Source organism: Xenopus laevis, chromosome 1L, assembly GCF_017654675.1.
Source record: "Xenopus laevis strain J_2021 chromosome 1L, Xenopus_laevis_v10.1, whole genome shotgun sequence".
In the NCBI taxonomy this organism is placed as follows: Eukaryota; Metazoa; Chordata; class Amphibia; order Anura; family Pipidae; genus Xenopus; species Xenopus laevis.
In genome coordinates, this window is record NC_054371.1 from 58,552,201 (window position 1) to 58,575,052 (window position 22,852).

At 41.2% G+C, this 22,852-nt stretch overlaps 1 protein-coding gene across 3 annotated transcripts in view; it reads right to left on the reverse strand.

The window, feature by feature from the left end:
* trim2.L (tripartite motif containing 2 L homeolog) overlaps nt 1-22,617 on the reverse strand; it is a 71,543-nt gene extending 48,926 nt beyond the window's left edge. Inside the window, exon 1 of one of the 3 annotated variants that reach the window (XM_041580541.1) lies at nt 22,596-22,617. The gene's annotated coding sequence lies outside the window, so the exon portion shown is untranslated. Of the gene's footprint in view, nt 1-3,412; nt 3,689-22,595 lie in introns of those variants that run through there. The other 2 variants (XM_041580515.1, XM_041580544.1) reach the window with 2 other exon arrangements.
* Between the last annotated feature and the right edge of the window lie 235 nt (nt 22,618-22,852).

The window sequence follows — 22,852 nt, forward strand, 5'->3', positions numbered from 1 at the left end:
TTATTTAATATTTACGTAGTGGAAAGATCTGTTATCTGGAAATCTCCAGGTCCCGAGCATTCTAGATAATAGGTCCCATACCTATATATACCAATATTTATTTTCACATTAGGGAAAGAGGAAGGAGAAGGCAGAACGGGAGAGTGGAAAAGAAGGGGGCTGGGGCAAGTAAAGATGAGGAAAATAGGAAAAAATCAAAGTTTTGATCAATTGATTTAATCATAGTTTTTTTCTGTAATAAAACTAAATTTATTTTTTAAAAATTTAAGTTTCAGAGCTGTGCACCCCCCACCCCGATTTAGAGTCTCTATTTTGCCATTGGACAGGTTCATATGTGATACAAAGGTGGCATGTAGGAGAATTTCTCCAACGTGCTTTCTTTATCTATCACTATTGGAAACGTTAAGGTGCAGAACTGTGCTGAAAATGTTCCACTTCAGGTGAAATCCTTCCAAACTTTCCCTATGAGCTAGGGCCAAACAAATATTTAAAAAAAAAATAATAATAATAAAAATATATACAGCATAGGGGGTTATTTATCTCAATATTTTCTGCTACAAACTCCGATCAAATCCACTCGGGTTTTTAACGCTTATTTATTCTTTTTTTATTATCTTTTATTATTTACATCTTCCTGCAAATTTGATTAGCGGGAAAAAATCAGATTTTCACGAATTTTTCGTAATTTTCACCTGAAAACTTCGGGGTATTGCACGAAACTCAGTGCACATCAAAAAATCATTGGGACTTCTCCCATTGACTTATATGCAACCTCGACAGGTCTGAAATGCCGGATTTTCAGATACAGACTTTTCCACCCTCTGGGTTTAATAAATTCTGAAAAAAATTGTGATTTTTTAAGTCAGATATAAAAATAAAAAGATCACAAATTTTTCGTGATTTTTGCATTCAGAGTTTAATAAATAACCCTCTAAATATCAGTGTGCTTTTTCAGTTAACTAAAATGCTATTTTGGTATTTGATCCCTCTTAAAAACTGATAATGATATTACCTTCTAATATAGTAAAAAAACAGAAAAGGTTTAATATAACAATTGCAATATCCTTTCAAAAGCCTTTGTTACTGACTGCTTGTCTGCGCTCTTTACATTCTGTCTGTAAGTTGTCTAGAGGCAAAATACTGCTTAGTCATCATAGAGAACTGGGCATGTTCATGAGTGAAGACCACCAGCTGTATTGTGGTGCCGCAGCAATGTGTCAAGGACATTTGTAAAGACAGGAGAGAAGGGCTTAAGATAATATCTATCTATATTTATCACCTGTGCTCTACCTATTTCCAGCCTGTGCCTCCCTACTTGTTAAAATACCACCATTCCATAACACTAAAAACTAATAGGGATGCTGGGGGTTGTAGTTTGATAACAGCTATTAATAGAATGACGTATCAGCTGAATAATATAAATTAATCTAAGGTTTATTGAATACCCAATATAAATACAATCAGACAGAAAATGAGAACTAGTTTATGATATTTGTGCTTTTTACTAGGAATTGCTTTCATTTGACATTATTTGCATTGCGTTTTATTATGTTTTGCCCAGTGTAGCATGGAGCCTTTAACAGTCTGTGTGATAATATTTGCTAAATTGTTTGCTGCAATAAATCATTACATGAAGGTAGCAAAGTTTTTTTTATGCAGTGACTGCTCTTACATTGTCCTGCTGCATCACAAATATTGTCTACCCGCAGACAAAGCACAGGAAATATGAGCGTGTGTGCATGCATGTATGGCCATATGTACTTACATATTTAATAAAGCTGAAAAGGTTTCCAGGTTTCAAGCTATCAGTCTAATCACTAACCTTTCAGGGGTATCATTATTGAAGCACAGAAGGATATTTGTCCTGTGCTCACCGTATTTCCCCTTGGAGTGGAAATGAATCAATCAATTTTGTCAACATTTTGAAAAGATTTTCTGTATAAACTGACTATACAGAATGCAGCATCTTTATTAAGGTGTAGCATCCCCTGTCGACCAAAAGCTGGATGATTACATGTTTGACATCCATACATTATAGAATTCCTCTTCACTCACACTATTACTGCCTGAAGAAGGGTCATCAGTGTCCTCAAAGCCATTAAAAGCTCTCACTACCAATAGGTTCAGAGTCGTCCGACTTTCCAGATGTGAGGACCAAATGACAGCTATACATTTCATTTAGTCTGGGTACCAGTTCCCCAGCTCAGTAGTCTGTAGTTGCAACATCACTCTGAAGACTCTACCCCCGCCCTGGGACATTACTGTGAACGCTGGGTTAAAAAATAACTGTCCACTGCAGACCAATCCAGCCATATTGTGTAAATTGAAGTTTTGAAGCTCTCTCATCTCTGTTTTTTTTTAGGAAACAGTCCTAAGAATGTGATTGAGACTGGATCTCTAGGTGTTGTTGAAATTCTATCCCTATGATCCCTACATCATTTATGGCGCCTGGGGGAATATTAGTATATTTATTCTGCAAGAACTAATGTTTAATATGTTCCCATTTCAAGAGTTCTCAAGCAATCTGGGGCACACAATAGATTTGTTAGAGCCACATCCAGCCTCTGGCTATCTAGAACTGATTTTGTGAAATTGCTCATCAATGTACAATGTATAACATGTTTTTGTGGTGAGTCAATTTGCTCCTATTAAGTAGTGCAGAACATTCAAAGCACATTGGGTAAGTGATAAACAAGAACTACATAAGGAATTAAAGTTCTCTATAATGGGTAGAAGAGAGCATCCATGCACACACTGCAGATAAATGAGGCACTCCCATAAAAGAAATACACAAGAACATGCCTAATGATCACGTCTTTGGCAAACTCCATGCACAAAATATTCTTTTTTATTGACCCACGGCATCAGGAATCATACCATTAACAGAATGCAGCTTAACCGCTTTAAATGCCAGTGGAAGCCCTACTGAATATTCCGTTTTCTGCAGCATCTCCAACATCAAGGTTATATAAAAGGAACTTTAATCACTATGGCACCATGCAGTGCTCACATACATGAAACTGAGCTCATGCAATCACTGTATATATATAAACATGCATGAAACATACCAGTGCTGTAATAGGCAAATTCATCATAATAAGTAAGGTAACATATTTTTTAAATACCATACCAATGACTCTGTTAAAACAATAGCATTATTCACATGCTGGATCCCTAGTTAAAACTGTGCCTCATTCAAGACTTCATATTCTACAGCACCATCTCACAAGAAACCACCACAGTAACCGACATAGGAAACAGCTGTGTGCCAGTGTATTACCTTCCATCCCTGGGAATGCTGTTGGGATTTATGGAAAAGGTTCCAGCTCTGCATTATTCCTGCAGCCGACAGTTATCCAGACAGAGAAAATAATTACCGTTCTAATTCATGGGGAATAAAGCAGGTACTTACATTAAAATGACTTGAATCCAATAGCTGCTGATGGCAGACAGACTTGGTTTCTGCAGCTAATGAAAGACTGCAGTGACTGTGCGCTCTCTGTTCATTTGCTGTACGCTCTGCCCAGTATCACATTTTCTCCCTCGACTGCGTTTGACAGATCTGACCTCCTGTCTGCCAGAGGGGCTTCATCTAAACTGGCTGGTACAGAACGATCGGCTTGAGTCCCTTCTGGCAGAAATATGGTTAATAAGTGCTTCAGAAGGGGACCAAATAATAAAGGTGGCTATTTATGAGAGCTCTGCTGCTGCTGGGCTTGTAAAAAAGGAAAAAAAAATAAAGAACAGCAATAATGACATCACACCGCTTGCATTTTAGTGGTGTCCTTTTGCCCCCTACAGCTGTTTTCATTTTGAGAAGTATCGCCCTGTTTTGCATAGGTTGTCAAAGGCCCTACAGCTTCATAGGGAATAACATTTAGCAAGACAAAGACATTTTTTAAGGCAGGGTAGAATGGGCATTATTGGAGGACCCTGTTGGGCAGAAATGCCCTTGCTAAAATATACTCATTACATCTTATTATACTGTTAGATATCTTATGTATTCAATTCAGGGATATTCTGCCATGGCTCTACCATCATCCCACTTATATCCAGTAGAATAGAACCAGCAGGTCCATAATGTAGTGAAGCAATAACCAAGCACAATGTATGTATGTACAAGTCAATATGGCCATTACACCAATTTGCCCAGTTTAGTGCAAACATCTATATTTCAAATTATTGTGGCTACACATTCGTCCCTGAAATAAAATGGTATGTGCCAAAAAGGAACCTTTACCTCTCAGGGGTTTTATTGCAAAGATCATTTTGGAAATCCCTGCGCTATTACCAATGTGCATTCACAGTTCATGGGCTAAAGACCCTGGCCTGTTGCTAAATCTCCAGTTGGTTTGTTAAACAAGACAATATAATTTAGGAATGTATTAAATCCATAATTTTTAGATTCACCAAATATAGAAACCTCTACAAATTATTCTGCCAGATATCCATAATTTGTCCAAAAATTTAATTATCTATATCTATCATATGAAGTTAAGGGTTTGGATATTGTTTAGATAAAAATTTGTGATTTGGGAAATTACAGGGAATTTGGGTGAATAGCTCATTTCTATTTAATTGCGCTCATGCCTTTCTCAATCATAATTTCATTGCAGAATGCTAATGGGACCGTAATTCCTGCTGCCAAATTTTCATTCAATATGGTGGAATGCTTTGTGTGTTCTACAAAGGAAATATCTTTAAACATATAAGTACCTTTGTAGGGATGAATCCCCTGCCAGCCAAGCTACAAGAGGCTCAGAAGGTGACCAAGTCCACTGTTTGGAAATAATCTGTGATCTCCAGTAAAGCAACCGCTGAGAGCACCTCAGTATGTAAGCAACCACTGGGAAAATATTGGCAGAATATAAAAGTGGCCTGCTGCTTGAGGATCCTAAAGGGAAAGGCCATGTGTGTGTATTTGCTACTGTGTCTTTAAATTGCCCAATCTGAGCCATTGGTAATTTAGTCACGTTAACAAGGTAGGCCCATTTTGTACTGTATTGGATAACAGTTTCATTTTTCTTATAATGTTTAATGTTGTGTCTATTTTAGTATGTACAATACATATTTTTATTCTTAGGGGCAGATTTATCAAAATGTGAGTTTAGAGCTTAATAAATACCCCCCACACACACCTTCTATTCATTCCTGTGGGATTTTTATCAATGGACGAAAGTTAGAACTTGCAATTTGATAAATATGGGTCTAAAAATCCCATAGGAATGAATAGAACATGGATGAGTTTGTATTTATTAAGCTCTGAACTCACATTTTGATACATCTGCCCCTTAGTGTTTTCCCTACTTTAAACAAGACTTTAAACTATAAAATAGTATAAGATATGGGACTTCCCCAGATTCTGTAAAAACGTCTAATGCATAATAGAAGTATGCCCCCTGCTCTTGCTAATGACCTAACGAGACTCTAACATTATCCTACAATTGCATTATGGATCACTTAGCATCACAGTCTGCTCCATTAGCACTTTGTTATGATGTCTTGTTGGTGACAGGAGGAGACAGGGCTCTGAAAAGCTTTGGGACTAGATACTGGGCATCCCAGCACCTAAGAACAGGTGCAACTAAAGCAGCATAATCAGTTCTCATGTTTTCTAAACCATGACCAATTAAATAATTGCTAGACTGATGATGAGATACAACATGCCTCACATATATATGTTTGCTATTGGCATAAAAGCCTGCACAGCTAAGCAAATGTGTAACCAAGTCTTTTAATCTCTGACCTAGTACATATTTAAATATTGATTGAGATTATTTGACTCCTCAAAACTAGCTGTGACTCTTTGGTAGGGATGTCGCGGACTGTTCGCCGGCGAACTTGTTCGCGCGAACATCGACTGTTCGCGCTCGCCGAATGTTCGCGAATGTCGCGCGACGTTCGCCATTTTGGGTTCACCTTAGCTGGCGCTTTTTTTTGCCTCTCACCCCAGACCAGCAGATACATGGCAGCCAATCAGGAAGCTCTCCCTCCTGGACCACCCCCACACCCCCTTGACCACTCCCCTTCCATATATAAACTGAAGCCCTGCAGCGTTTTTTCATTCTGCCTGTGTGTGCTTGGAAGAGCTAGTGTAGGGAGAGAGCTGTTAGTGATTTGAGGGACAGTTGATAGTAAGTTTGCTGGCTAGTAATCTACTTGATACTGCTCTGTATTGGAGGGACAGGACTCTGCAGGGATTTGAGGGACATTTTAGGTTAGGTAGCTTTGCTGGCTAGTAATCTACCTTCTACTGCAGTGCTCTGTATGTAGCTGCTGTGGGCACTGATCTCTTCTGATCTCATCTGCTGAGCTGACTGCTGTAATAACCCAATAGTCCTTGTAAGGACTGCTTTTATTTTCTTTTTTGTTTTTTTACTTTGCTACTATAAGAGTCCAGTGCTATTAGTCTAGCTGTGTTGGGGAGTGGGACTGGTGTGCTACTGTGCTGCTCCTAGTAGTTCAGCAGCACCAACCCGAGTAATTTTTTTTTTTTAATATACATATATTTTTTTTTTTATTTTACTTATCTTACTGTTCTTTAATGTGTCCAGTGCTGTTTGCTGTTCTTCATAGTAGTGCACCAATAGTAGTGCACTTGCATGCATTATTTGCCCAGTGTGTTCTTCAAACAACTGCCATCTAGCTGTGTGAGCTTTTTCACATTCTGTCTAAATATCAATAATAATACCGTCTCCAGAAACACCACCCGAGTGACATTTTTCAAGCAGCAATAATATATTCCGTATCCACTGCTGTAGTAGTGTATACGTTGACCTTGTAGCCATTATTTGCCCAGTGTGTTCTTCAAACAACTGCCATCTAGCTGTGTGAGCTTTTTCACATTCTGTCTAAATATCAATAATAATACCGTCTCCAGAAACACCACCCGAGTGACGTTTTTCAAGCAGCAATAATATATTCCATATCCACTGCTGTAGTAGTGTATACGTTGACCTTGTAGCCATTGTTTGCCCAGTGTGTTCTTCAAACAACTGCCATCTAGCTGTGTGAGCTTTTTCACATTCTGTCTAAATATCAATAATAATACCGTCTCCAGAAACACCACCTGAGTGACGTTTTTCAAGCAGCAATAATATATTCCGTATCCACTGCTGTAGTAGTGTATACGTTGACCTTGTAGGCATTGTTTGCCCAGTGTGTTCTTCAAACAACTGCCATCTAGCTGTGTGAGCTTTTTCACATTCTGTCTAAATATCAATAATAATACCGTCTCCAGAAACACCACCCGAGTGACGTTTTTCAAGCAGCAATAATATATTCCGTATCCACTGCTGTAGTAGTGTATACGTTGACCTTGTAGCCATTGTTTGCCCAGTGTGTTCTTCAAACAACTGCCATCTAGCTGTGTGAGCTTTTTCACATTCTGTCTAAATATCAATAATAATACCGTCTCCAGAAACACCACCCGAGTGACGTTTTTCAAGCAGCAATAATATATTCCGTATCCACTGCTGTAGTAGTGTATACGTTGACCTTGTAGCCATTGTTTGCCCAGTGTGTTCTTCAAACAACTGCCATCTAGCTGTGTGAGCTTTTTCACATTCTGTCTAAATATCAATAATAATACCGTCTCCAGAAACACCACCTGAGTGACGTTTTTCAAGCAGCAATAATATATTCCGTATCCACTGCTGTAGTAGTGTATACGTTGACCTTGTAGGCATTGTTTGCCCAGTGTGTTCTTCAAACAACTGCCATCTAGCTGTGTGAGCTTTTTCACATTCTGTCTAAATATCAATAATAATACCGTCTCCAGAAACACCACCTGAGTGACGTTTTTCAAGCAGCAATAATATATTCCGTATCCACTGCTGTAGTGTATACGTTGACCTTGCAGGCATTGTTTCAATTTGTTTGCCCAGTGTGTTCTTCATTTTCAAACAACTGCCACCGAGCTGTGTGAGCTTTTTCACATTCTGTCTAAATATCAATAATAATACCGTCTCCAGAACCACCACCCGAGTGACGTTTTTCAAGCAGCAATAATATATTCCGTATCCACTGCTGTAGTAGTGTATACGTTGACCTTGTAGGCATTGTTTGCCCAGTGTGTTCTTCAAACAACTGCCATCTAGCTGTGTGAGCTTTTTCACATTCTGTCTAAATATCAATAATAATACCGTCTCCAGAACCACAACCTGAGTGACGTTTTTCAAGCAGCAATAATATATTCCGTATCCACTGCTGTAGTAGTGTATACGTTGACCTTGCAGGCATTGTTTCAATTTGTTTGCCCAGTGTGTTCTTCATTTTCAAACAACTGCCACCGAGCTGTGTGAGCTTGTTCACATTCTGTCTAAATATCAATAATAATACCGTCTCCAGAACCACCACCTGAGTGACGTTTTTCAAGCAGCAATAATATATTCCGTATCCACTGCTGTAGTAGTGTATATGTTGACCTTGCAGGCATTGTTTCAATTTGTTTGCCCAGTGTGTTCTTCATTTTCAAACAACTGCCACCTAGCTGTGTGAGCTTGTTCACATTCTGTCTAAATATCAATAATAATACCGTCTCCAGAAACACCACCTGAGTGACGTTTTTCAAGCAGCAATAATATATTCCGTATCCACTGCTGTAGTAGTGTATACGTTGACCTTGCAGGCATTGTTTCAATTTGTTTGCCCAGTGTATTCTTCATTTTCAAACAACTGCCATCTAGCTGTGTGAGCTTTTTCACAATCTGTCTAAATATCAATAATAATACCGTCTCCAGAAACACCACCTGAGTTGTTGTTGTTGTTTTAAAAATAATGCCAGGCAAAGGCAGGCCGCCACGCAGAGGCACTAGGGGCCGTGCTGCTATGCTATCCTGTGGCCCTAGGAAATTGCCCAGTTTTAAAAAGGCAATGACCCTGAACTCCCAAAATGCTGAAGAGGTAGTTGACTGGCTTACACAGCACACCCCATCCTCTACCGTTTCTAACTTTACCACAACATCCTCATCCTCCACTGCTATGGGCACCCCACGTAACACTTCCTCCACCACCGGCGCCCCTTCTTCACTGGAGTCAGAGGAGTTATTTACACATGAGTTTTTTGAACTGAGTGATGCGCAACCATTATTGGCAGAAGAAGATGAAGGAGATGAGGACGTTACACCAGATTTAATTCTGGCAGAGAACACAACAGAGATGGACATAATGAGTGATGAGGAGGTCCCCGCTGCTGCTTCCTTCTGTGAGCTGTTAGAAGAAATTGATGCATCTGAGGAGAATGATGATGAGGAGATTGATGTTTTGTGGGTGCCCAGTAGAAGAGAGCAAGAGGAGGATAGTTCAGATGGAGAGACGGAGAGTGACAGAGGCAGGAGGAGAATAAGACTTAGAAGAAGCAGGGAGGACAGCTCGCAGGGAACAGTAGGGCAACAACATCGGCACCTGTGGTCAGCCGGCCAACGCACCCGCCATTGCCGCCAACGCCGCCAACTTCTACTGTTACCGCCAGATTGCCAGCTTCAAAAAGGTCAGCAGTGTGGGATTTTTTTAATGTGTGTGCCTCTGACAAAAGTGTTGTAATTTGCAATGAGTGCAGTCAGAAACTGAGTCTTGGGAAGCCCAACAGCCACATAGGTACAACTTCTATGCGAAGGCACATGAACGGCAAGCACAAAGCACTTTGGGAGCAACACCTCAAAGGCAACAGACAAACTAAAAGCCACCCTCCTTCTGGTCCAGCATCTTACTGCTCTACCTCTGCTGTCCTTGACCCGTCTGAACCACCCTCCACTCCGCCTTCCACCTTGACCACCAGTTCCCATTCCCAGTCATCTGCCCCCAGCCAAGTTTCTGTGAGGGCCATGTTTGAGCGTAAGAAGCCAATGTCTGCGAGTCACCCCCTTGCCCGGCGTCTGACAGCTGGCTTGTCTGCACTCTTAGCCCGCCAGCTTTTACCATACCAGCTGGTGGACTCTGAGGCCTTCCGCAAATTTGTAGCAATTGGGACACCGCAGTGGAAGGTACCCAGCCGCAATTTTTTTTCAAAAAAGGGAATACCACACCTGTACCACCATGTGGAGAGCCAAGTCACCGCATCTCTGTCACTTAGTGTTGGGCCAAAGGTCCATATGACTACTGACGCATGGTCCTCCAAGCATGGTCAGGGCAGGTATGTCACCTACACTGCCCACTGGGTGAACTTTGGTAATGGCTGGGAAGCAGGGAATGTGTGGCTCAACAACAACAGTGGAGTTGGTGTCACCGCCACGGATTGCACGCGGTTCTGCCACCACCTCTACTCCTCCTTCGCTCTCTACCTCGTCTTCTTCCTCTTCTTCCTCCTCTGCTGCTGGGTCCTCCTCCTCCACACCTGTGCAGCCCCAGCTCCCCCTAGGCTATTCGACGTGCCAGGTACGCCGTTGTCATGCTGTCTTGGGGATGACGTGCCTGGAAAGCAGAAACCATACCGGATCTGTACTCCTGTCATCTCTGCAGTCACAGGCCGATCGGTGGCTGACCCCACACCAACTGAAGATCGGAAAAGTGGTGTGTGACAACGGAAGCAATCTGTTGGCAGCACTGAGACTGGGCAATTTAACACATGTGCCTGCATGGCACATGTTCTGAATTTAATAGTCCAACGTTTTGTCTCGAAGTACCCAGGATTCCAGGACGTTCTCAGGCAGTCCAGGAAGGTGTCGGCCCATTTCAGACGTTCCTACACAGCCATGGCACGCCTTGCTGACATTCAGCAGCGGTACAACATGCCAGTCAGGCGTTTAATTTGCGACAGCCAGACTCGCTGGAATTCAACGCTCCTCATGTTGGAACGTCTGCTGCAACAACAAAGAGCCGTCAATGAATACCTGTTTGAACTGGGTGGTAGGACTGGATCTGCAGAGCTGGGGATTTTTTTCCCACGTTACTGAGTGCTTATGCGCGATGCCTGCAGGCTCATGCGCCCTTTTGAAGAGGTTACAAACATGGTCAGTCGCACCGAAGGCACCATCAGCGACCTAATACCCTTTGCTTTCTTCCTGGAGCGTGCCGTGCGACGAGTGACAGATGAGGCTGTAGACCAGCGTGACGAGGAGCAGGAAGCGCACAATTTCTGGTCGGAATCACCAGAACGAGCCCAGGCACCTGCTGCAACGCAGGGAGAGGTGTCAGAAGTGGAGTCAGAGGAGGAAGGTGGCTTTGTGGAGGAGGAGGACCAACAGGAGCAGGCTTCCCAGGGGGCTTGTGGTGACCTTTTGGGGACCCCTGGTCTTGTACGTGGCTGGGGGGAGGAGACCGTGGATGACGTAGTCCTTGATAACGAGGAAGCGGAGATGGATACCTCTGCATCCAACCTTGTGAGAATGGGGTCCTTCATGCTGTCATGCCTGTTGAAGGACCCCCGTATCAAGAGGCTTAAGGAGAAGGACCTGTACTGGGTCGCAACGCTACTAGACCCTCGGTACAAGCATAAAGTGTCAGAAATGTTACCAACGTACCACAAGTCCGAAAGGATGCTGCATTTACAAACCAGCCTGCAAAACATGTTGTACAATGCTTTTAAGGGTGATGTCACTTCAGGAACTCATCAACATTCCAGGGGCAGAGGTGCCAGTAATCCTGCCACGAGCGCACCTGCAAGGACAAAGCACTTTGGCCACTCTGTAACGTCAGACATGCAAATGTTTTTCAGTCCAAGGCAGCGCCAGAACCCTTCTGGATCCACCCTCAAAGAACGCCTCGACCGGCAGGTAGCGGACTACCTGGCATTAACTGCAGATATCGACACTCTGAGGAGCGATGAACCCCTGGACTACTGGGTGCGCAGGCTTGATCTGTGGCCAGAGCAGTCACAATTTGCCATGAACCTCTTGTCTTGCCCCGCCTCAAGTGTCCTCTCAGAAAGAACCTTCAGTGCAGCAGGAGGGATTGTAACTGAGAAGAGAACTCGCCTAGGTCACAAAAGTGTGGATTACCTGACCTTTATTAAAATGAACGAGGCGTGGATCTCGGAGGGTTACTGCACGCCGGAAGACTTGTTCTGACTCCCCATGCAGCTGTCCTTCTCTGCACGCCTCATGACTCCACACACAGCTGTCCTTTAGCGTCCTCCTCCCTCCGCCACCGTTACAAACTAGGGTGCAAACCCTACTGGTTTCATTTGAATCCAGGTAAATCCTGAGTTTTTCTGGCCTCTGTGCTTCAGTGGCTGCAACCAAAAAAATTAATATTTTCAGCATTTATATGGCATATTTTTTCTGGCCTCTGTGCTTCAGTGGCTGCGACAAAAAAAAAAGAATATTTTCAGCATTTATATGGCATATTTTTTCTGGCCTCTGTGCTTCAGTGGCTGCGACAAAAGTTTTTTATATTTTCAGCATTTATATGGCATATTTTTTCTGGCCTCTGTGCTGCAGTGGCTGCGACAAAAAAAAAGAATATTTTCAGCATTTATATGGCATATTTTTTCTGGCCTCTGTGCTTCAGTGGCTGCGACAAATTTTTTTTATATTTTCAGCATTTATATGGCATAATTTTTCTGGCCTCTGTGCTTCAGTGGCTGCGACAACATTTTTTTATATTTTCAGCATTTATATGGCATATTTTTTCTGGCCTCTGTGCTGCAGTGGCTGCGACAAAAAAAAAAGACTATTTTCAGCATTTATATGGCATATTTTTTCTGGCCTCTGTGCTTCAGTGGCTGCGACAAAAAAAATTACTATTTTTAGCATTTATATGGCATATTTTTTCTGGCCTCTGTGCTTCAGTGGCTGCGACAAAAAAAATTCATATTTTCAGCATTTATATGGCATATTTTTTCTGGCCTCTGTGCTTCAGTGGCTGCGACAAAAAAAACATAATTTTTCAGGAAAGTACACATGCCTAATTTTTCAGGGTTCTGCAACAGTGGCAAAATCGCATCTTTTATGGTCACCGCAGGTGATCAATAAAGTAGACCAAAACTGGGCCCACACTGCAGAATCAGTGTTTTTTGGTTCACTTCACTGTACATTGAATTACCTCTGCCTGACCGTGCACGTGCGCACAAGCACGGTGACTGCTAAACACACCACTACAGAAATATTGCCACCAACAGGACGAACATCCTGGAGGTGACAAGCTCAACTAGTAATTAACAACTATTATTTGCTCACTTGACGGTATCATTCATGAAAGCTCTTTGCGTTTTTTTGCGTTGAAGTAAGCGCTGCGTTTCGTCTTTGCGTGTGAACAGGCTGTAACCTTTACACGACTTGATTGGCATGTAGACGCCGGACGTTTTAAAGCAGTTTATTACACAGGTTTAGAAATGTAGTGTGATTTCTGCCCTTTACAGCACAAAACGCAGCGCTGTGTCAACAATGTATTTTTCAGATACATTTTTGCCCTTGATCCCCCTCTGGCATGCCACTGTCCATGTCGTTGCACCCTTTAAACAACTTTAAAATCATTTTTCTGGCCAGAAATGTCTTTTTTAGCTTTTAAAATTCGCCTTCCCATTGAAGTCTATGGGGTTCGCGACGTTCGCGAACCGTTCGCATTTTTGACGCAAGTTCGCGAATATGTTCGCGAACTTTTTTTCCGACGTTCGCTACATCCCTACTCTTTGGGAGATGTCATCCCACTGAAATTATATTTGACTGGTTGTATTCCGCTTTTCCCACTTAGTGGGCAGATCATACTATAAAGGTCATTTATTCTGGATGCAAGATCTAGAGCACTAAGGGGTGCAAACTTGTAATCGTTGTGCTTAGTCAGTTAGCACTTGTGTCCAGGGTAAGGTGTGGTGAAATGCAGAGCACAGCCATCTCTCCCTAAGTTGTGAATTTAAATGACATGCAAGGGAGGGAGTGGAGAGGTATTGACTACAAGCTTGGCACCTGCCCACCCGCCCCATGTACTTTGATATCAGTAGTGGCAAGAGCTTCCTGAAGGTCCCATTTTGAAATTCTGTGGATCTTTCAGCATCTTGTGGTCTGCTCTCAGGCTGAACTTACTTGGACAGTCTGGCCTAGGCAAGGCACTTGAGGTTAAAGACTGGTAAACTGTTATAAGAATTAGAAACACCTACTTGAGATTGTTTCTGCCAAAGGGGACAATACTAGGTAATAGAGCCTAATATTTTGTATAATAAATGACTGCAAAATATGCATTAAAATATTTCTCTTACTGCTACTGAAATGCATTCCTCCTACTGGCATATACATATGTTACATATGTTGATGCTGTGGGGTCTCATTGCGACAGCACTCTACTACACTAAAAAAGTAAAGTTTAAGGTTAAGTAGAAGGAAATTGTGCTCTTAAAGTCACCTTGCCCCATGGCTAAAGCAACCCTGCCTGTAGGGTGCCTGAAGGAACAGGTGGGGTGACCAGCTTGAAGACCATTTTGAGTGAGATTCAAGAAGAATGCTGTTTGCTTTTCTACATACTCTGAGATCCAGACAGAAGGTTTATTATGGTAAAATTTGTGGGGAACCCTTACTGACTGCAAAATATACAGTATACTGTACTTATGGCTGAAACACTGCTGTTTTTATTTAGCTGGAACTTTGTTATGAGCTAAGTGATCTTGAGCAAATATCAAAAGACAGAGTCTACAATGATAGAAAAGTCTGAAAACATCTGCTGTAGAATGAGAGGTAAATGAGATCTGATACATGATGAGAGTTACAGTCTTTACTTCCTTTTACAGGGAGAGACAAAACTCATTCAGGATGCATTGAATGTATGCCATTTAAGTTTCACTTGGTCGTGTAGGTGTAAGATTTAGACAGTGAAAAGGGCATTGTGTTTGTAATGATTTAATAACAATTACATAGGAACTTATAATATGTGCAAGCTGGAATAAAAATGTATTTACCATAGTTCTACTGAGTACAAAGCAATGATCAGAGAGTTCCTGTGGAATGTCTAGAGGCTCTGGGTGATCTCAATAATTAGAACACAAAGTTTCCCTTCATTCTGGGAAGTAATTTGATAACCTGTGTTTTGCAGTTTTCTGCTCTGCCTCCTCCAGCCTGAACCTATGAGAGAAGCAGGGCTCGCTTAGCAACATCCAATCCCAAACACACCACATGACGCTTTCTGCTCTCATTGCCATTCACCTCATTTCACTTGTAGGCACCTGTCTCAGTCGGGAATCGTTGCCATGGAAACTGGCGATGGAGAATTCTCCTCACAGAAATAGTTACCATGGAAACTCAGCCTAAACCATGCCAGGCCATATTTTAAACAATGCATATGTCCTGAAAAATGTCTGTTAACCCTTCCCCATAATCATGAACACGTGTTTTGCTCTCATGGGCTCTCATGGGCTGTAAACTGAAAATAAATGAAGCAATCAATCATGATAATGCAACGTTTGCCATTGTATTATACTGCTATGTTTTTCATGCTTGTAGGCACAATATATACTAAAAGCACTAGCAAAATATGAAGCATTAATATGTGCGTTGCTCCACAAACTTATTTATCAGAGTAAATGATATCAATGGCTGTAAACTGTTTTTTTGAGAACTCAATTTAAGTAGAACATAAAAAAATATTATTTGACCAGGAGCTTTTATATTTGGTTCAACCACATAGTTGATCTGAAATAAAAGAATTTCTCTGTCACCTTTACTAAGATCTTGTCCTGGTGTGCCAACAATGGAGTCACTGGCTGATATTGCCGCCCTCATGGTGGGTCAAAACTGGCTTATCCTAGTCACATCAGGGGCTTGTGTCAATGGCAGGTGGCATACACAGGTGGTGCATTTCGAAGCCAGATTCTCTGCCCACTAAACGACACAAAGCCAAAAGGTACTGTATGTATGGTCAGCCATTATACAATATATACCTCTGTATTGGCGTTTTAGGACAGAAGATGGACACTATGGGGTTTATTTACTAAACTATGAATGCCAAAAACCCAGAGGATGGAAAGAAAAGGAAGTTCAGTTTAAGGTGCTGTTATAGTTTATTTTAGTTAGTAAATAACCCAGCAATAAACCATGAATACTTTCTGGAATTAACCCCTCATTCTTATCCCAAAAGGGATGCCCCCTAAGCAGGTACCTGGTCTGCCTACCCTAGTGCACCCTCCCAGCAGGGTCGGACTGGGGGGCCCAGGGCCCACCGGGTCTGGTGTCCAGGGCCCCCCTCTGGCCCCCGCTACCTAGGCGAATTGCCGCTCTGCATAATCGCCCAAGCAGCGCATCGCGCTTTTTTTTTTTTTTGAAAACTGGTTGGGAGAGGGGGTCTGGCCCGGCGGGGGCCCACTAGGGTCGGGGCCCACCGGGTATTTTCCCGGTATCCCGCCGGGCCAGTCCGACACTGCCTCCCAGTGATGGGACTATTGTGATATTCAGTATATCAAGTTCTTTTTGTAGACATTACTGAGAGTGCTGTTTCTTTTTTCTTTTTGTTAAAAAAAGAAAATTAAAAAAAAAACCTTACAGACAAATGAAAAACCTGTTCCCAGATTTATTTAACTGTAATACAGTGCCACCACATGTGTAGTGCTAAGATTTCCACATTTTCTCAAGGCAATGTGGAAATGTAATATTCTTATTACAGTATTTATTATAGTTTGCCTATATTATATGCAAGGAAAATATATAATATTCATGGCATGATATTCGTGGCACAGATAATACCCTGCATTATAAACTTCTGCTAACAAAACACAACAAAGGAGGGATTGCTAAATTCCAAGGACCAAACATGGAGTAGTTTCAATTTCCCTGTTTGTCCTGTTTAGCTGAAGAAATAACAAACCATAGATTTTTCTATTTGGGATATACTATTTCTTATGGTTTGAACCTGCTTTCAAGCCAGTTCAGTATAGATCTCAAATTTCTGAGGCCAATGTGAATTCAGAGTCCATCTGTCTTGTTAACAAATTGCTCTGCTCTGAGCTATTTGTGTGCCTCAGTGATTTTAGCATGACACCCTGTAGGCCAAATATTAGCTGGCACAGGCTATCATTGGCTGAAATTTGTTGTCTTATATTTCATTGAGTTGGTATGAGTATTATCACAAATGTTTCCAACAGTAATTCTGACATAGAAAACTGTGGCTTGCATTTTGCGTTCTCTGAAATGTTGAATTTAATTTCATCCAAATTTTAAAACTGTTCTGTAGATTGGACACAAGTTTAGAATAGCTGTTAAAATGCAATTACTATAAAACAATATAAACATCAGAATTTCAGAATTTTTTTCAGATTTGAAAGACCTAACACGATTTAAAGTAGTGGTTCGCCTTTAAATCAACTTTAAGTATGTTATTCAATGTCCAATTTTAAGCAACTTTTTAATTGGCCTTCATTTTTTCTTTTATATAGTTTTTGAAATTATTTGCCTTCTTTTTCTGACTTTTTCTGACTTTCAAATGGGGGTCACTGACCTCCATCTAAAAAGCAAATGCTCAGTTAGGGCTCTTACTCACGAGCGTTTCTTCATGCGCTCCCCTGCGCTCCGTTTGGCTGCGTTCAGCCGCAGGGGAGCGCAGGTCTAGACGCTGTTAATATTTTTCTATGTGCCTGTACTCACACAGGCGCATGTAAGCGCTGAACCATTGAAAAACGCAGAAAAATGCAGCATGCTGCATTTTTCCTGCGTTCAGCGCTTACATGCGCCTGTGTCAGTACAGGCACATAGAAAGATATTAACAGCGTCTAGACCTGCGCTCCCCTGCGGCTGAACGCAGCCAAACGGAGCGCAGGGGAGCGCATGAAGAAACGCTCGTGAGTAAGAGCCCTTAGGCTACACGTTTATTGTTACTGCTACATTTTTTTAACCCATTTTTCTTTTAAGGCCCTCTCTTATTCATATTCCAGTCTCTTATTCAAATCAATGCACAGTTTTTAGGGTAATTGGGATTTTAACAACAAGATTGCTTAATTGCAGAGCTGCTGAATAAAAAGCTAAATAACCACAAATAATAAAACATAAAAACAAGTTGCAAGTTGTCTCAGAATAGCACTGTCTTCTGCTTACTAAAAGTTAATTTTAAGTGAACAACCCCTAAAAAATGCATGTGATCTTAAAAGAAAAATGATAAGGAGTCAAGGATGATTGAGATTATAAACATGGTTAATGGTGGGAAGGCTGGCACAAAAAAGAACAATGGCCAGTTCACTGTCCCACCACCATTCAGCCTAAACAGGTGCATCTAATGAAATCTTCTGTCTTTAGGTTTGAGGGTTTGTGGTGAGATTGTACCATAAAAATTGTATCTATCAATATGTGGCTATTGCCATGGTAGAAGAATGGGGATCCAAAAATGAATGTCTTGTACATGTGCAGCACATATTTTTCAAGGAGGGATGGGTCAGGACTAGTGTTATGTAACACTGCAAGATAAGAGGGAACGTGGTTAAGAATTCCTCTCCCATATTGAAAAGGCTCAAGCCAATGAAAGTATGACTGGTATGTTTAATGATAAGGTATGGGAAAGTATTTGTGGTTAGATTTCAAAAGAAAAATCAATTGGTCCTGCATAGAATAAAAAATATTTCAATACATTTTAATTACAGTACCACTAAAAAGTTACCAGAAAAATAAATAGCATTTACTAAATGATTTTGACTGGGGGATACTATACAGGGATTTATCTATTGTTCTCATATTATTTGCTATAATAGACCAATGAGCAATCAGAAAAAAGCTCCTGTGAATATGCTACTATTAATGCACTATATAATAGAATGGTGTTCCATTTAAATTTAATTAAAATTAAAAAAAAAACAGCAAATACCTGCAAAACTTCAGAACCAAAAGACAATAGGAAAGCTGTTGGTGTACAAAATTGTGCAAAGACCTTTAAAAAAAACACAAAACACACAGTTTTGCATTGCATTGTTAGCACAATGTTGTAATCTCGCACAGTTCAGCTGCAAGTATTTTTACTGATCCCCATTTGGCAGTAAATAAGGACACATGATAATTGTATCAGCTTTACTGAGATCTCTTCAGCCTCACATTAGATGCACGCCGTCCCACATTCCCTCATTGTGAAAAACTAATGAACTCAGCACGCCTGATTTAACCTGACATGGGATTGCAGACAGAATGCCCGGCTTTAACCCCTTCCCTTTTATCTTTCCATATTACGTGATGTCAGACAACATGTGGCACAGCACAGATCTAAGCACTACCAATAATCATTCCATACGTTCCAGGATCTAGCACCATTATTCTATTTTTGTAAAATGAAGAAATTGCGGCTGCATTTCTCTGGTTTTACACCTTTAAATATTTAACTCCAAAAAATAAAAGGGGTTAATTATGTGACAAGACTTCTTTGAAGTCATTGGTATTGTAGATAATCTAAAATGCTGAAAATCTGGTTTCAGCAATTGTTTGGAGCCTTTGCAGCAATGTTTTTTTCCTAGGATTTTCACAGCGTTTGCTCTACTGTATGTGTTTACTGCCTGCTTCATATGGTGCCAGATATCAACATTTATAGTTAGAGGTTGGATTAAAAGTATATAAATAGATAAGAAGTAACTAAAACACATATAAAAAAAATAATCAGTAAAAACAACACTCGTATGGGCCATGACAGACCAGGAGATGTGTCCCCCGGTGGTTAAACTTTGCTTCCACTAGTGAACAACAATCTCCTGGAAATATCTTCCCCTTGTCTAACTTTTAGATCACCACATATAAAATACTTTATGCTGAGTGATCTTATTTGCAGGAAAATGCAAAAAAAAGGTTATTTCCTGAGATTAAGGGCTCTTACTCACTGGCGTTTTGACCTGCGCTCCCCTGCGTTCCGTTTTTTGGCGTTCAGCCGCAGGGGAGCGCAGGAATAGACGCATGTCATTATTTCAAATGGGGCTGTACTCACTCAGGCACGTGTAGGCGCCGAACGCAGGTTGAGACGCAACATGCTGCATTTTTCCTGCGTTCGGCGCCTACACGCGCCTGAGTAAGTACAACCCCATTTGAAATAATGACATGCGTCTATTCCTGCACTCCCCTGCGGCTGAACGCCAAAAAACGGAACGCAGGTCAGAACGCCAGTGAGTAAGAGCCCTAAGCCAGATCCTCGCACATAACATATTTATATGCAGTAATCTGAATGACAAATCTATAGTAAAACCATCCGTTTATTGTCCACAATTACAGTTTTGCAGCTTTTCAGTAATTTGCAGCATTTCATAATACAGTGGCCTCGCTATTTCGTGACATTTGAGCCCAGAGAGTATGACACAGTTACTACCAGTATTTATGACCTAGTGGCACCAGTAGGATGTAACAATGTGCCTCTAGGAATATTTGACACGGTGGTTCCTGCATTTCATGACCTAGAGGTCCCATCAAAATATTTGTACCAATTGTCTTTCAGTTAATTTAGGGCTCTTACAGACCAACGCTTTTACCTGCGCTCCCCTGTGTTCCAGTTTCATGCGTTCAGCTGAAGGGAGCGCAGGAGTCGACACACTGAATTCTTTTCAATGTGGCTGTACTCACACAGACGCATGTAAGCGCCGAACGCAGGTAAAATGCAACATGCTGCATCCCAACCTGCGTTTGGCGCTTACATGCGTCTGTGTGAGTACAGCCACATTGAAAAGAATTCAGTTTGTCTACTCCTGCGCCCCCCCTGTGGCTGAACACATAAAAGAGGAGTGCAGGTAAAAACGCTTGTCCATAAGAGCCCTCATGCAGGCAGAGACATGCTTGGCTTAACAAGCACGGGATATTTTTCTGGATAACATGTTATTGAATGTGGTATTGTGGCTCATAAAAAATCAGCTGGCACATAAAGGATTAAATAAATACCTTAATAAATGAAGATTTAAGGGTGTGTTTTGCCAAACTTGTAGCTGTTATTGGGGCGTTTCATCTCAATAATTTATAGGGCCTGTTACACCCCAAAATGAAATTATTTTATAATATAAATATGTAATATATTGGAAGTACATAGCAATATATTTAAATCAATATCTTAAACAATATATTACAATCAAGTAGCAAGCAAGGTGATTGGCCCCCCTTATCCTTCATATCCTTTTTGCTTAAATGTTGTTATACAAGTCCTGAACTTGGTGTGGTGGGATAATGTCAAGAAGATAAGGCTGCACTTCTGCAGGAGGTGAAAATCTACCTCACAGTTTATACAACATTTAAAAACAATGATTGAACCTAGTGACTCCTGCAGAAAGGCTTCCTGTGCCATTATAAATCAACCACAGTTGGTATCACAGATTATAGGTTGCAGGAATTCTTTTGCTCATATAACAACAACCAGATGCAGGAAAAAGTGTGACACATAATACGATTTGCTAACTATTCCGTTGGCAGCTGGTCCAGCCCTTGTGACAATTTACATTATATTTGACCCTTGTGTTGTTTTGACAATTCACACATGAAAGTATTGATTTCCAAACCTCTTAAATCTGGTTGCTAGGGTCCAAATTACTATCAACTGAGTGAAATAAGAGACTGGACTATGAATAGGAGAGGCCTGAATAGAAAGAATACTTATAAAAAGTGGCAATAACAATGCATTTGTAGCCTTATAAGGATGGAAAGAGTCAGAAGGAGGCAAATAATCCAAGAACTATGAAAAAAATAAGGCCAATTGAAAACTTGCTTACAATTAGCCATTCTATAATATACTTAAAGTTAACTTAACCTTGAACCACCCTTTAATGCAGCATCTCCCAGCTAAGTGAGTATTGTTTTACTCAATTAATGACAAGAATAATGCGCCTTTAAAACAGCATATAGATTTTCAAATATATTTTTGCAAAAGTGAGAAAACTTGTATGTGTGTGTATTTATATGTGTGTTCACTAAAGACTGCTGTGTTATTAGCTGCTGATTAATTGTCTTTCCTTCTGTATTGTGATCTGTTCCCTAACCTGTATAGTATTCCTACCATTGTACAGATCCAGAGCTTCAATCCAATCGAACAAAGTGTCAGTGGTAGGGCCCTTAAACACGGGCGTTTTGAGATGCGCTCTCCTGCGTTCCGGTTTCGCAGGAGTAAACGCACAGCATTACTGTCAAGAGGACTGTACTCACACGGATGCATATAAGTGCCGAACGCAGGTAAAATGCAACATGCTGCATCTCAAACTCCGTTCGGCGCTTACATGCGTCCGTATGAGTATAGCCCCCTTGACAGTAATGCTGTGTGTTTACTCCTGCGCTCCCCTGCAGCTGAACGCATGAAACGGGAACATAGGGGAGCGCAGCTCAAAACGCCCGTGTATAAGGGCCCTAATAAAGCATCGAGCCTGGAGCAGCATTAGAATGCTTGTAGGCATAAACATGAGTGAATTTTAATAAGGATAGTCAGCCTGGCGCTGAACTGGAGATTTCAGCAATCACTGTAGCCACAGGTTGGTTTCCCTTAATATAGAAAATCTCTCTCGATCTAGTATGAATTTTTTTAATAAAGATCACAATTTGAAATAAATGCATTCTATTTGATGCAAGTACAGATACATACACTAATTAACTGGGCATCTTTTCTAGTACCGGTATGTAATTCTCCCTCTGTGCTACTGCCACAGAATATTCCACTATGCTCCATTAAGCAGACACTCAACAACTGAAGCGTCAATAAGATAATTAATATTTTACACTGACCAATCAAAGCTCATCAAATTATAATCATGCACTTACGTCTGTTGCCCTCACGTCCCTTGCTCAGAAGCTGTTGCTTCTTTTTTTTCAGTTTGGTAAATGTCCCGTGAAGCGATGATCACAAAATCAACCTGAATAATGCGCGGTGACAGAAGGCCTTTGCCTGCTCATTAGTACCAGGTTGTCTTGGTGGAGAGCTTGGCAGAATAACAAGAAGTGAAAGAGCTTTGGGAGAGGAATGCGTTAAGGCACGCTGCTTTCCTTTTGGCACGAGGATGCGGATTTTGTACATCACA